At 53.1% G+C, this 14,893-nt stretch overlaps 1 long non-coding RNA gene across 1 annotated transcript; it reads right to left on the reverse strand.

Moving 5' to 3' along the window:
• Positions 1 to 10,761: 10,761 nt before the first annotated feature.
• LOC113095720 (uncharacterized) lies at positions 10,762 to 14,550 on the reverse strand. Its single transcript, XR_003288403.1, has 4 exons — positions 14,179 to 14,550; positions 13,021 to 13,088; positions 12,881 to 12,924; positions 10,762 to 11,706 (listed from the first exon to the last, which is right to left on the reverse strand). It is a non-coding gene; the product is annotated as an uncharacterized LOC113095720 (long non-coding RNA).
• Positions 14,551 to 14,893: the final 343 nt, after the last annotated feature.

Genomic DNA, 14,893 nt, shown 5'->3' on the forward strand with positions numbered 1-14,893 from the left:
ATCACCCACCCGAGTTTGAAGTCCCTGGGTCTCTGCCTCTGCGAGATACGGCCGTTCAAAGTTCCACCTTCGGTGGCCGCTATCTCCGGCCCCCTGGGGTGCACCGGCCCTGGGGTGGCGGCGTCTGATAGGGGGCCACGGGGCCTATCACCCACCCGAGTTTGAAGTCCCTGGGTCTCTGCCTCGGCGAGATACGGCCGTTCAAAGTTTCTGTCTCGGTGGCCGCTAACTCCGGCCCCCTGGGGTGCACCGGCCCTGGGGTGGCGGCGTCTGATAGGGGGCCACGGGGTCTATCACCCACCCGAGTTTGAAGTCCCTGGGTCTCTGCCTCGGCGAGATACGGCCGTTCAAAGTTGCTCCATCGGTGGCCGCTAACTCCGGCCCCCTGGGGTGCACCGGCCCTGGGGTGGCGGCGTCTGATAGGGGGCCACGGGGCCTATCATCGACCCGAGTTTGGAGTCCCTGGGTCTCTGCCTCGGCGAGATACGGCCGTTCAAAGTTCTCCATCGGTGGGCGCTAACTCCGGCCCCCTGGGGTGCACCGGCCCTGGGGTGGCGGCGTCTGATAGGGGGCCACGGGGCCTATCACCCACCCGAGTTTGAAGTCCCTGGGTCTCTGCCTCGGCGAGATACGGCCGTTCAAAGTTTCTCCTCGGTGGGCGCTATCTCCGGCCCCCTGGGGTGCACCGGCCCTGGGGTGGCGGCGTCTGATAGGGGGCCACGGGGTCTATCATCGACCCGAGTTTGAAGTCCCTGGGTCTCTGCCTCGGCGAGATACGGCCGTTCAAAGTTCCACCATCGGTGGGCGCTATCTCCGGCCCCCTGGGGTGCACCGGCCCTGGGGTGGCGGCGTCTGATAGGGGGCCACGGGGCCTATCACCCACCCGAGTTTGAAGTCCCTGGGTCTCTGCCTCGGCGAGATACGGCCGTTCAAAGTTCTCCATCGGTGGCCGCTAACTCCGGCCCCCTTGGGGTGCACCGGCCCTGGGGTGGCGGCGTCTGATAGGGGGCCACGGGGTCTATCATCGACCCGAGTTTGGAGTCCCTGGGTCTCGGCCTCGGCGAGATACGGCCGTTCAAAGTTCCACCTTCGGTGGGCGCTATCTCCGGCCCCCTGGGGTGCACCGGCCCTGGGGTGGCGGCGTCTGATAGGGGGCCACGGGGCCTATCACCCACCCGAGTTTGAAGTCCCTGGGTCTCGGCCTCGGCGAGATACGGCCGTTCAAAGTTTCTTCCTCGGTGGGCCGCTAACTCCGGCCCCCTGGGGTGCACCGGCCCTGGGGTGGCGGCGTCTGATAGGGGCCACGGGGTCTATCATCGACCCGAGTTTGAAGTCCCTGGGTCTCTGCCTCGGCGAGATACGGCCGTTCAAAGTTTCTCCATCGGTGGGCGCTAACTCCGGCCCCCTGGGGTGCACCGGCCCTGGGGTGGCGGCGTCTGATAGGGGGCCACGGGGTCTATCATCGACCCGAGTCTGAAGTCCCTGGGTCTCTGCCTCGGCGAGATACGGCCGTTCAAAATTTCTCCATCGGTGGGCGCTAACTCCGGCCCCCTGGGGTGCACCGGCCCTGGGGTGGCGGCGTCTGATAGGGGGCCACGGGGTCTATCATCGACCCGAGTCTGAAGTCCCTGGGTCTCTGCCTCCGCGAGATACGGCCGTTCAAAATTTCTCCATCGGTGGGCGCTAACTCCGGCCCCCTGGGGTGCACCGGCCCTGGGGTGGCGGCGTCTGATAGGGGGCCACGGGGCCTATCACCCACCCGAGTTTGAAGTCCCTGGGCCTCTGCCTCGGCGAGATACGGCCGTTCAAAGTTTCTGTCTCGGTGGCCGCTATCTCCGGCCCCCTTGGGTGCACCGGCTCTGGGCTGGCGGCGTCTGATAGGGGGCCACGGGGTCTATCATCGACCCGAGTCTGAAGTCCCTGGGTCTCTGCCTCGGCGAGATACGGCCGTTCAAAGTTCCACCATCGGTGGGCGCTATCTCCTGCCCCCTGGGGTGCACCGGCTCTGGGCTGGCGGCGTCTGATAGGGGGCCACGGGATCTATCATCGACCCGAGTCTGAAGTCTCTGGGCCTCTGCCTCGGCGAGATACGGCCGGTCAAATTTTCGAACTTTGGGGGGCGCTATCCCCGGCCCCCGGGGGGCTGTCGGCTCGGGGGTGGCGGCGTCCGAGAGGGGCCGACGGCCTCCATCAACGACCCGAGTTTCAAGACCCTAGGCCTCGGCGTTCCGGCGCGGGCCCCGGTCGAACTTCCAACCCCCCCCTCGCCGGCGGCCTTGCCCAGGACGATGCGCCATTCCCGGGTAGAGTTCCGATTTCGGCCGCGGCGCGGTTTCTCGCCGATATCTCCGCGGTGCGGGGGTCCCCGGGGCTGAAACTCGGGGGTCAGGTAGAGGGCCTCGGGGCCCACCGGACGCCACCGCCCCCGAGTCCCGGGGCGGTCCGGTGCCTGAGTTACGAGGGCACAAATCCTGAAGTTTGGGGGGCCGTATCTCGGCCTCCCCGGGGGTTGGGGACCTGGGGCCGGCGGCGTCCGGTAGGGGCCCTCTGGCTCTATCAGCGACCCGAGTTTGAAGTCCCTGGGGCTCGGCCTCGGCGAGATACGGCCCGTCAAATCTTCGACCTTAGGGGGGCGCTATCCCCGGCCCCCGGGGGGCCATCGGCCCGCGGGTGGCGGCGTCTGATAGGGGGCCACGGGATCTATCATCGACCAGAGTTTGAAGTCCCTGGGGCTCGGCCTCGGCGAGATACGGCCGTTCAAAATTTCGAACTTTGGGGGGCGCTATCCCCGGCCCCCGGGGGGCTGTCGGCTCGGGGGTGGCGGCGTCCGAGAGGGGCCGACGGGCCCTATCAACGACCCGAGTTTCAAGTCCCTAGGCCCCGGCGTTCCCGAGCGGGCCCCGGTCGAACATCCAACCACCCCCTCTCCGGCGGCCTTGCCCAGGATGGTGCACCTTTCCCGGGTAGAGCTCCGATTTCGCCCGCGGCCCCGGAGGTCTGCCCGATAGAGGATGCCGTTTTTACCCGCCATCGGGGTGATGACAAAAGCGCTTCGCAGGCTGAGCTCCAGGGGCTTTTTCGAGCGACCCAGGCCCAGCGTGGCCTCCCCCTCCTGGGCATGAGAGTGAGTTGGCGCCCCCTAGTCTGGTTCTCTGTAAATTTGAAGGTTGAGCTCCAGGGGCTTTTTCGATCGACCGAGGCCCAGCGTGGCCTCACCGTCCTGGGCATGAGAGTGAGATGGCGCCCCCCTACTCCGGTTCTCATTAACCGTGGAGGCTGAGCCCCAGGGGCTTTTTCGAGCGACCCAGGCCCAACGAGGCCTCACCCTCTCGGGCATGGGGGTGAGATGGCGCCCCCTACTCCGGTTCTCATTAACCGTGGAGGCTGAGCTCCAGGGGCTTTTTCGAGCGGCCCAGGCCCAACGAGGCCTCACCCTCTCGGGCATGGGGGTGAGATGGCGCCCCCTACTCCGGTTCTCATTAACCGTGGAGGCTGAGCTCCAGGGGCTTTTTCGAGCGACCCAGGCCCAGCGTGGCCTACCCCTCCTGGGCATGAGAGTGAGTTGGCGCCCCCTAGTCTGGTTCTCTGTAAATTTGAAGGTTGAGCTCCAGGGGCTTTTTCGATCGACCGAGGCCCAGCGTGGCCTCACCGTCCTGGGCATGAGAGTGAGATGGCGCCCCCCTACTCCGGTTCTCATTAACCGTGGAGGCTGAGCCCCAGGGGCTTTTTCGAGCGACCCAGGCCCAACGAGGCCTCACCCTCTCGGGCATGGGGGTGAGATGGCGCCCCCTACTCCGGTTCTCATTAACCGTGGAGGCTGAGCTCCAGGGGCTTTTTCGAGCGGCCCAGGCCCAACGAGGCCTCACCCTCTCGGGCATGGGGGTGAGATGGCGCCCCCTACTCCGGTTCTCATTAACCGTGGAGGCTGAGCTCCAGGGGCTTTTTCGAGCGACCCAGGCCCAGCGTGGCCTACCCCTCCTGGGCATGAGAGTGAGTTGGCGCCCCCTAGTCTGGTTCTCTGTAAATTTGAAGGTTGAGCTCCAGGGGCTTTTTCGATCGACCGAGGCCCAGCGTGGCCTCACCGTCCTGGGCATGAGAGTGAGATGGCGCCCCCCTACTCCGGTTCTCATTAACCGTGGAGGCTGAGCCCCAGGGGCTTTTTCGAGCGACCCAGGCCCAACGAGGCCTCACCCTCTCGGGCATGGGGGTGAGATGGCGCCCCCTACTCCGGTTCTCATTAACCGTGGAGGCTGAGCTCCAGGGGCTTTTTCGAGCGGCCCAGGCCCAACGAGGCCTCACCCTCTCGGGCATGGGGGTGAGATGGCGCCCCCTACTCCGGTTCTCATTAACCGTGGAGGCTGAGCTCCAGGGGCTTTTTCGAGCGACCCAGGCCCAGCGTGGCCTACCCCTCCTGGGCATGAGAGTGAGTTGGCGCCCCCTAGTCTGGTTCTCTGTAAATTTGAAGGTTGAGCTCCAGGGGCTTTTTCGATCGACCGAGGCCCAGCGTGGCCTCACCGTCCTGGGCATGAGAGTGAGATGGCGCCCCCCTACTCCGGTTCTCATTAACCGTGGAGGCTGAGCCCCAGGGGCTTTTTCGAGCGACCCAGGCCCAACGAGGCCTCACCCTCTCGGGCATGGGGGTGAGATGGCGCCCCCTACTCCGGTTCTCATTAACCGTGGAGGCTGAGCTCCAGGGGCTTTTTCGAGCGACCCAGGCCCAACGAGGCCTCACCCTCTCGGGCATGGGGGTGAGATGGCGCCCCCTACTCCGGTTCTCATTAACCGTGGAGGCTGAGCTCCAGGGGCTTTTTCGAGTGACCCAGGCCCAGCGTGGCCTACCCCTCCTGGGCATGAGAGTGAGTTGGCGCCCCCTAGTCTGGTTCTCTGTAAATTTGAAGGTTGAGCTCCAGGGGCTTTTTCGATCGACCGAGGCCCAGCGTGACCTCACCGTCCTGGGCATGGGGGTGAGATGGCGCCCCCTACTCCGGTTCTCATTAACCGTGGAGGCTGAGCTCCAGGGGCTTTTTCGAGCGACCCAGGCCCAACGAGGCCTCACCCTCTCGGGCATGGGGGTGAGATGGCGCCCCCTACTCCGGTTCTCATTAACCGTGGAGGCTGAGCTCCAGGGGCTTTTTCGAGCGACCCAGGCCCAACGAGGCCTCACCCTCTCGGGCATGGGGGTGAGATGGCGCCCCCTACTCCGGTTCTCATTAACCGTGGAGGCTGAGCTCCAGGGGCTTTTTCGAGCGACCCAGGCCCAACGAGGCCTCACCCTCTCGGGCATGGGGGTGAGATGGCGCCCCCTACTCCGGTTCTCATTAACCGTGGAGGCTGAGCTCCAGGGGCTTTTTCGAGCGACCCAGGCCCAACGAGGCCTCACCCTCTCGGGCATGGGGGTGAGATGGCGCCCCCTACTCCGGTTCTCATTAACCGTGGAGGCTGAGCTCCAGGGGCTTTTTCGAGCGACCCAGGCCCAACGAGGCCTCACCCTCTCGGGCATGAGAGTGAGATGGCTCCCCCTAGTCTGGTTCTCTGTAAATTTGAAGGTTGAGCTCCAGGGGCTTTTTCGGTCGACTGAGGCCCAGCGTGGCCTCACCGTCCTGGGCATGAGAGTGAGATGGCGCCCCCTACTCCGGTTCGCATTAACCGTGGAGCCTGAGCTCCAGGGGCTTTTTCGAGCGACCCAGGCCCAGCGAGGCCTCACCGTCTTGGGCATGAGAGTGAGACGGCTCCCCCTAGTCTGGTTCTCATTAACCGTGGAGGCTGAGCTCCAGGGGCTTTTTCGAGCGACCCAGGCCCAACGAGGCCTCACCGTCTTGGGCATGAGAGTGAGATGGCGCCCCCTACTCCGGTTCTCATTAACCGTGAAGGCTGAGCTCCAGGGGCTTTTTCGAGCGACCCAGGCCCAACGAGGCCTCACCCTCTCGGGCATGAGAGTGAGACGGCTCCCCCTAGTCTGGTTCTCTGTAAATTTGAAGGTTGAGCTCCAGGGGCATTTTCGAGCGACCCAGGCCCAACGAGGCCTCACCCTCTCGGGCATGAGGGTGAGATGGCTCCCCCTAGTCTGGTTCTCTGTAAATTTGAAGGTTGAGCTCCAGGGGCATTTTCGAGCGACCCAGGCCCAACGAGGCCTCACCCTCTCGGGCATGAGAGTGAGACGGCTACCCCTAGTCTGGTTCTCTGTAAATTTGAACGTTGAGCTCCAAGGTCTATTTCCAGCGACCCAGGCCCAGCGTGGCCTCCCTCTCTTGGGCATGAGAGTGAGATAGCACCCCCTACTCCGGTTCTCGGTTTGCTGGGTGACCAGTGGCGGGTCGTAGGCTCCAGGGCCTCTTTGGTGAGAGACCTATCCGACCGGCCCTAGCCCTCGTCGGCCTCGCTCGGCAGGTCGGAGGCCCTGGAGGAATTCGGGGTTGGAAAAATGACTAAGTCGAAAACGCGGGCCTTGGCCAGACATCCACCCTCCCCGAGGCTCCGGGGCAGGCCGGGAAAGGTGCCTCTTCCCCGGGCACGTTCTGGATTCACCCGCGACCCTGGAGGTCCGCCCGATAGGGGATGGCGTTTTTACGTGCCGTCGCGATTTGGACGAACGCGTCATTTTGTGGACTTAGGCTCTGGCGAAAACCATTTCGGATCCAGGGGGCTGTCTGGAGGGTTCCCCGGCCCACATACCCTCGCCGTGGCCGGGGTGACGCGATTCGTCTGAGGGCCCCCCGACCGGGAACGCAAACTGATACCTAAGGGGGCTTTGTGGACCGCTGCCCGGCCCAAGCACCATCGCCGTGGCCGGGGGCAGTCGAAAGACGACCGCCCTTACTGGGGAGAACCGTTCGCGGGGTGACCAGTGGTCGCCCGTGAGCTCTGACGACTAAGTCGGAAACGCGGGCCTTGGCCAAACATCCACCCTCCCCGAGGCTCCGGGGCAGGCCGGGAAAGGTGCCTCTTCCCCGGGCACCTTCTGGATTCACCCGCGACCCTGGAGGTCCGCCCGATAGGGGATGGCGTTTTTACGTGCCGTCGCGATTTGGACGAACGCGTCATTTTGTGGACTTAGGCTCTGGCGAAAACCATTTCGGATCCAGGGGGCTGTCTGGAGGGTTCCCCGGCCCACATACCCTCGCCGTGGCCGGGGTGACGCGATTCGTCTGAGGGCCCCCCGACCGGGAACGCAAACTGATACCTAAGGGGGCTTTGTGGACCGCTGCCCGGCCCAAGCACCATCGCCGTGGCCGGGGGCAGTCGAAAGACGACCGCCCTTACTGGGGAGAACCGTTCGCGGGGTGACCAGTGGTCGCCCGTGAGCTCTGACGACTAAGTCGGAAACGCGGGCTTTGGCCAAACATCCACCCTCCCCGAGGCTCCGGGGCAGGCCGGGAAAGGTGCCTCTTCCGCGGGCACCTTCTGGATTCACCCGCGACCCTGGAGGTCCGCCCGATAGGGGATGGCGTTTTTACGTGCCGTCGCGATTTCGGCGAACGCGTTATTTTGTGGACTTAGCGCGTATCGCAAGAGAACGGATCGAGTGGAGCACGTTGCGCGCCCGAGCTAGGACCCCGCCCGGCCACTGGCCGCTATGGGCGGGTGCGCCTAGGGGGCACGGTGGTTGGAAGGTACGAGCGAAACACCGTGTCCGGCACATGCGCGCATGAGAAGGGGCTCTGCCCCCCTCTTTCTTGGGAGACTCAGACGGCCGGTCTATCCTAAATGTCCGCCACCGGCGGTCGGAGAGGAGGCGCGAGGCGGGAGGTCGGCTCCGTCCGGCCCTCGCCCGTCCTCCTCCCGGCCCCGCGAAGCACACTTTTCCCGGTTACGGCCTCGATCAGCGGCCAGCCACCCCCGTGACCCACGAGCGGGGGAGGTCGCCGCACGTCGCCCTATGAGCGGCCGCACCGCCTGGGTTCCGCCTCCCCCCGGGGGGGTGGACACCCTGCGCGGAGCGAGACCCGCGTGTAGGAAACAAGCGCGCTGCGGTTGTCCATCCCACACCCCCTCTTGAGGGCTACCTGGTTGATCCTGCCAGTAACATATGCTTGTCTCAAAGATTAAGCCATGCAGGTCTAAGTACACACGGCCGGTACAGTGAAACTGCGAATGGCTCATTAAATCAGTTATGGTCCCTTTGATCGCTCCACCCGGTACTTGGATAACTGTGGCAATTCCAGAGCTAATACATGCAAACGAGCGCCGACCCTCCCTCACGGGCGGGGACGCGTGCATTTATCAGATCCAAAACCCATCCGGGGTCGGGGATCCGTCCTCGCCCCGGTCCCTTTGGTGACTCTAGATAACCTCGGGCCGATCGCGCGCCCTCTGCGGCGGCGACGACTCTTTCGAATGTCTGCCCTATCAACTTTCGATGGTACTTTAGGCGCCTACCATGGTGACCACGGGTAACGGGGAATCAGGGTTCGATTCCGGAGAGGGAGCCTGAGAAACGGCTACCACATCCAAGGAAGGCAGCAGGCGCGCAAATTACCCATTTCCGACTCGGAGAGGTAGTGACGAAAAATAACAATACAGGTCTCTTTCGAGGCCCTGTAATTGGAATGAGCGTATCCTAAACCCATGGGCGAGGACCCATTGGAGGGCAAGTCTGGTGCCAGCAGCCGCGGTAATTCCAGCTCCAATAGCGTATATTAAAGTTGCTGCAGTTAAAAAGCTCGTAGTTGGATCTCGGGAGTGGGCTGGCGGTCCGCCGCGAGGCGAGCCACCGCCTGTCCCGGACCCTGCCTCCCGGCGCCCCCCGGATGCCCTTAACTGGGTGTCCGGTCACCTCGGGGCCCGGAGCGTTTACTTTGAAAAAATTAGAGTGTTCAAAGCAGGCCGCCTGTCGCCGCTGAATACCGCAGCTAGGAATAATGGAATAGGACTCCGGTTCTATTTTGTGGGTTTCTGGAACCCGGGGCCATGATTAATACTTGTTACTTCCAAACAATTGAAACCTGGTTAGAGACATGGAATAAGCTCATTATAATAGGGACACAGAAAAGCATGACTGGACCGAACACTTGACTTGTGTTAGTCAAGTGTTCGGTTTTTTGTGTGTGTATGTGTTCTGTTTTTGCTCTCTCCCTTCCTCTCTTTCAAATGCTGATGACTAACAGATCGAGTTCAGTTAGCTGATGATTCTGCTGACGATGGCACTGTCCTGATTGGTTCATTAGAGAAAATGTTTGGAGTTAAAAGGCAGAGCTGAGACGTCTGTGCTGTGGAGGCTTGGAGTAGGAGGTCTTTTTGTAGTTGGTCCTTAGCATAGGTGGGTTGTGTTTAGGAGTTAGTATGTTTTTGTTTATGTTGGCCTTGACCCCTCCTGAAGCTCTGTTTGCTTCCTTGTGTTCAATAAATTTAATTATGATTTGCATGGATTATGGTTTTGTGTGAGTCAGTCGAAGGGGAAAGCTCCCTCCATTCATCCACCACTTTTTTAGTACTACTTCCCATCCCTAAAATGGGGAGGTATGTAAACAAACACATTATGATGAGGAAAAATCATTTCCCAACACAAGTTCAACCTTCACCAAAGGAAAATGAATGATAAAAAGAAATAATATGTTGGCTACATATGTTACTTTTACCTTTGAATACATTTTTTACTGAATTTTTGTTTTCAGTTTCAGCACCATAAATCTAACATATGCATGTTGTAAATATAGAAAGGGGCAGAAATAAACAAACTTTTCAGACATTAATGTGATAACGGTTTATTGTCCATGATAAAGATAGTACATCTGCATAGGTTTAATTGCCCCCCCCCAGAAGAGACCAGAAGTGATCCTAAAAGAGGAAAAAATTGCACATTTCAAATGGCTGTAACTCAAACTGATTACTAAATAAGACTTGATGCAATTTTCTCACATATACAGAAAGTTTAAAAATAAGTGTTTTAAAAAGTGTTCTTAGTATAACACCAAATTTCAGTCTGGTTCTCAAATATATCATAAAGGTTTGCACAATGAACATATTGAGGTAGCCCTTTGTTCATTAAATATACTATTTACTTCATTTCATTACTAAAAGGTTTTTAAACTACATTACCCATACGCCTTTGGCACTATATTGATGTGACATGGGACTGTAAATTGTAGTTAATTGTAGTTCCCTACTTATGCTGTAGGGTTAGGGTTATGATTTCGGTAAATGGGTAATTTCTTTGCTACATATCAATCACTTATTGTTCAGTGACAGTTGCTGAAGTCATAATGACAATAAAACATAGTGTGCAACATGAAGCACCTTGTATTTTTGCCTAAACATTAGTCCAGCCACAGCGTGTAAAAATCCACGTCACACAAACTTGTCCAAATGTGGTCATTACAGGATCTTCTGGCAGAAGTAGGGTTATACCAGAAGTTCAGTTAAATATTTTTTCTTCTCGTTAAAAATAAAAATATAATTTTACAGGTATACATTCCTATCTTGGGGTAACGTGACGTAGAAACAGTTTAGTGAATCCTTTTTTCAAAGCATTGATTTTCATAGTATGAACCGGTTGTACTGTATACAAATAAACTATTATGTGTGCATATATATGTATGTATATACATATATATGTGTGTGTGTGTAATCTATACATATGTATGTGTATATATATATATATATATATATATATATATATATATATATATATATATATATATATATATATATATATATATATATATATAATAGATTTATTTGTAAACTATTATATAAATATACTCATACATATATAATAATATATTTATATTATTTATATTTCATGTTTGCCATAACAGACAGATGGTTCATATAAACTTATCTATACAGAGATGCAAACAGGTAGGAGGGTAAAAAGGTGAGAACCGAGGACATGCTCCAAACAGAATTATTTGTTTTACATGAAGATTATTTGACAGAAGATTTTTGTTTTACATGCTAATTGTAAGTTACTTACAGGTATTTGTACAATTATTTGTATTACCTAAAATGTCAAAAACTGTAATTTTACAAACACAAAAACTAAAAAAAACAAATTTGGACAATTTTATAAACATTATGTATTTAGTCAAAAGCCTATCTTATAAAAGATGAAGTGCTATGAAGGTTAAGACAATATTGGCTGATAAGAGCTAAAATGCTAAATGTTTGCCCTCTCTCTTCACCGTTCCCATATCTCAGACCTCAAATATTATCCTTTTTAGACAGTTTGGTAAACAAGTAAAGAAAATACTATACAGTTATTAGTCTTAGTTTTCCAATACAATTAAGGTACAATTAAACTAGCTTTTCTGCAACTGGTCCCAATTCTTTATTTACCTTATGTACACTTTCTCATAAGATCTAAGCAAATCTAAGTGACCTATTTTGCATCTATGCTATATTAAGGTTGCACTGTAAAAAAAATATTTCATATATTTATTATATTTTAATATCTATTATACAAGTAATGTCTTTGGGAATGCCATTATAATGAAAAGCATGACTGTAGCATGTCCTATCCATAGGACTGTTATGCAGTTCCTGACAAATGTAAAAGGTGTTTAAAATGATACTTAAAAAAAAAAACATACTAAAACAGTATATGCACTGTGCACAAACTTTAATGAAGAACAGCAAGCAAAAGAACAACAACAAAACACTCCGAATTGAAGAGTGCTTAACAAGTCCAGGTATTCATGGTCAGTAGACTGTCATGGTGAAAGCTGGTTGGGATTTGTAGACTCCCATGTGTCATCCCAAGTTTTGCCACTGTAAGTATCATAAGTTGAACATATCATTAGAATACAGAACAAAAATAAAGATTATTGTTGGGATTAATTTAGATTTCATTGACATTTATTGATATTTGTCAATAAATGTGTCATTTGTTTAAAAAATAAATAAAGCACTCTTAGATTACATGGAAAGGGGCTATGGTTTGCAGTTACAGAATACCGGACCAGTTTCAAGACTTCAGCATGTTTTGATGTTGCATTCCAAGCAGATCTGGCAGTTCTACAGACTCTGGGATAAGGATGGTGACTGCATCTTGCTCACATGGCCATTCATCATTGTTCTCCTCTTCTTCAGATTTAATACTCTTCTTTTTCTCATTGCCCTAATCTTCCTTTATGCATTTTATCACCACTGCTGTCACTGTTCTAGTCTTCATTGCAAGACACTACTGGAAGCACTTATTGTTTTAAAACCTCAAAAAATAAGATGCAAGTTTATTCATTTGAGTCTTGATGGATGTATTTTTACATCATCAGTTGGGACCACAGATCTCATTAGACTGCTATTGGTTCATTGAAAACCACATTTTCCATCTTAGAAATTTGCTAAATTAAGTTTTTTTAAATTAAGTTTTATGTTTCAAATGCTGAAAAATTATTTTCATGATTCACTACTACTACTACTAACGCATTACTGGGTAAATGTCCTCGGTCAATGTCCTGCTAAATAAATACGCTTCAGATGATTGTGTATGTAGCAGCTTAGCTAAAAGCAAAAATATGTTCACATCAGCCCCATTTTATTGTCAATACACAGGCTGCCTGTCAAATATTTTTTTTCAATTGTATTAATTGTTTAGAAAGCACTGAACTGTCTAGCTTCCACAATCTATTGTATCCACTTCACAAAATCCTGGGCTCTCCCTACTAACTAGATCTAAATTCACTCAAGGAGGTAGATCATTCTCCTATTTCTATCAAAAAAATTGTATATTCTTTTAAGAATTTAAGTTTCAGTCACACTCTCTGAGTTTCAGTCCAGACTACTGGTCATTGCCCTTTCTCTTGCCACAGACATCAATAAAAGAAACTTCCATGCTGCTTGTAAGAGACCATTTTAACTTTGCCTACATCATATTGGTCATGGAATAGACTACTTAGCATTACAATGGAATAAAAAAAAAAAAAAGTTAAATAAAACAACTTACCACACAGTACAAGGCAACCAGTGGACTTTCAGTTCTGCTTTTCCCTACACACACAGAGAGAGTAATTATTATTTTAGCTGTTTACGCAATCACTGGATAGTGCATAACATATTGTCAAGTAGCCTAATAAAATACATTACCTCATTTATTCTTTCCCCAACTATTTTATCAAACAGGAAGATCTTCTGCCTACTACATTTTCGGCAACCTTTATGATAAAAAAAAAAAATATAACACTTGCAAGGTTATCATTTCACTCGTGAGGTTATCTGTGGTTCTGTCCACTTGTGCCCAATTGACTTTGTCCCTGCTTTTTGTGGATAGAGCAAAATGGGTTGAGTTTCCCAAAGCCCTCTTAGCTTTAAGGTGCAATAGGTCATTGTCTTCTGAAATATTTTTGTTATGCTGTTTGAAAATCTCTTCACATCCCAATAGCAATTATTAAATTAAGTGGTTTATGTATTTCAATCAATTAATCACCTTTATTTACATAGCACTTTTAACAATACGGATTGTGTCAAAGCACTGTACAGTATCAAATAGTAGAATAGAGTGTCATTAATGTATAATGAATTATATATATATGTATAATAAAGATTAAACACTCAATTTTCAACTTAAGCCTTAAGGCATTTCATTATTGAATGCAGAGACGTTATTGCCTAAGTCAGCTCCGTTTAAATAGATTCTGTGTAATCAATTCAACGATAATTGCTAGAAATTTAGTGTCCCCATTTAATAATGTATTTAAATATTCGGTGTAAGGTGTAGGCCCAAAAAATGTATGTCCAATCAAAACGCTCATTTCAAACATTTCTATTGGCTTCCCTACCTGACTGTCAACATGAATTGAGAAAACATAGTACAGTTAGTAAAAGTACTACAATACCAGGAAGGAAGGTCAGTTTGTTTGTTGGTCATTCTTGCTCTGTCTGCACAGCGTATATGTAAACGCGCAGATGACATTTTTCTCTGCGTGAACCAGTGTGCAGAAGTATGTGCAGTGTGCATTGTAGTAATGTTGTCTCTGATTGGTCTGATCTGCATGTGTATATGCCTTCAGGGTGTGTGACTTTGGACAGCGATTTGCAGGGAGGGTCGCTTTTAGGCTAAAATTAGCTTTAGAACCACAGCCCCTGGACACTATCCACATAAACACATCTATATCTAAAGAACAAAATACTGTGTATTGGTTAACAATGACCCGAATAAATCTAATTTGCCTAAAGTCCACTTTGTCTGAAAGCAAATCTATTAATAGTGTTTATTTAGGTATATCACTGCAAAACAAAACTTACCCTTTCTTCTCTTCTTCACACATGGCCCCTCCTGCCTCAAGGACTGGGAGATGGAAGAGGCAGCAGGTGGAGGACAAGACTGTGGAAAGGAGAGATCTGTGGGGATAAGAGACGGAGGAGAGACAGAGGTGGCAGAAGGTGCTGCTGAACAGACTGAGGTTTTTGTTCTTTCTTCCTCTGTCTCAATAACTTAGAGCATGGCAGTGGAGGTGGAGGAGGAGAAGATTCTGAAGGAAGACCAGCTGGAAAAGTAGTAGAGGAGGGAGGAGAGAGAGAGGTTGAAGAGTATTGGGAAGACAGAGGAACAAGGTTGAGTATAAATAGAGTCTCGGACTCCTTTGTGGGTTTCATCGGCTGCTCCACGGCAAGGCTCTCCCGGCTCCGGCTGCTCCACGGCCAAGGCTCTCCGGCTCCGGCTGCTCCACGGCAAGACTCTCCAGCTTCCGGCTGCTCCACGGCAAGGCTCTCCGGCTCCGGCTGCTCCACGGCAAGGCTCTCCGGCTCCGGCTGCTCCACGGCAAGACTCTCCCAGCTCCGGCTGCTCCACGGCAAGGCTCTCCGGCTCCGGCTGCTCCACAGCAAGGCTCTCCGGCTCCGGGCTGCTCCACGGCAAGGCTCTCCGCTCCGCTGCTCCACGGCAAGGCTCTCCGGCTCCGGCTGCTCCACGGCAAGGCTCTCCGGCTCCGGCTGCTCCACGGCAAGGCTCTCCGGCTCC

The sequence above is a fragment of the Carassius auratus genome, unplaced genomic scaffold (assembly GCF_003368295.1).
Source record: "Carassius auratus strain Wakin unplaced genomic scaffold, ASM336829v1 scaf_tig00215773, whole genome shotgun sequence".
Lineage (NCBI taxonomy): Eukaryota > Metazoa > Chordata > Actinopteri > Cypriniformes > Cyprinidae > Carassius > Carassius auratus.